A 1,155-nucleotide genomic window follows, 5' to 3' on the forward strand; every position below is an offset into this window, starting at 1 on the left:
CATCAACCAGTACCCCCAAGTCATTAATCCTTCCAGTTCATTAGTTTGGAGAACAGACTTTTCATTTTCCTGCTCTTTTGACTAAGGTGACAAATGAGTAATGACTGGCATACTTCCAACCATAACTGAATAGTAAGCATAATTGACCACGTAATAAAACAAGGCACTGTCTGTTGCATGGTTACTAATGTAGTAATGGCACTTTCTGCAGTGGTGGGGTAGAAATCAAGCTGTTACGTTTAAAATGTAAGGTACAAAAAATCACATCCACAAAACAAACGATTTCCATTCCACACTAAAGTGGAGATTTTGAGTTACTTAAAAGAGACCTTGAATTTAAATTTATGACCCTGCTGTAAAAACAACTCAGGCCTTTGTACTTGAATTAATGTATTATATAATACCTAAACCTGTATTGTGCAACGTAGGCGCGACACCCTGAGAATCATGAGTGCACTCTTAACTCTGATACGTTTGAAGCGTAAGCCCTAAAAGCTGTCAACATAGCTTATCTAAATAGAGGATGTAGGGGAAAAAAGTCTTAAACCAGTGCTCATCTGATGAGAAACTCAAATAAACACTGTTTAGTGGGTTCTAACCTTAAAAATAAAGTACAAGAGCGACCAAGAAGCACGCAATAGGAACACGGAGGGCACTCACTACTGAAGTAGTTAGGGCAGTCAACACACGGTCCGTCTTTTTCCTCTACTTGTTTAACTGTTTCTTTTCAATCAAAACATCAGTTATGAAACACGGCAGAGATCCAAACTGCCTCAGAGAACTAGATACCAAATTTGTTTAAAACAACCAAGGCAGTCTTTGTATCAGAGGCACACGAGGTGCAGTTGCTCGTATCGGAAGGAACCACGCAAGTAGGAAAACCCAAGATCCCTGGCATGGAAGCACCAGCAGACATGCCAAGCTCCCCCTTGCCTTTCCTGTCCTACGGATTTTGTGTTTTCACCTAAGGTGGCACCCCTTCAACAGAGGGCTGCAGAGCACAAGCCCTTCTCCCCCAACGCCCTCACCCTGGCTCAGTCCATAACCCAGGGAGAGGCTCCCTCCAACTAGGGAGTCCCCAAGCTCAGCCCCACAAGGTCTGTGCTCCAGTTTTTAACTCTTCACATAAAAGGCAGACGGGCCCCTCGCCTGACT

Source organism: Eurypyga helias, unplaced genomic scaffold (genome assembly GCF_000690775.1).
Source record: "Eurypyga helias isolate BGI_N326 unplaced genomic scaffold, ASM69077v1 scaffold48611, whole genome shotgun sequence".
Classification (NCBI taxonomy): Eukaryota; Metazoa; Chordata; class Aves; order Eurypygiformes; family Eurypygidae; genus Eurypyga; species Eurypyga helias.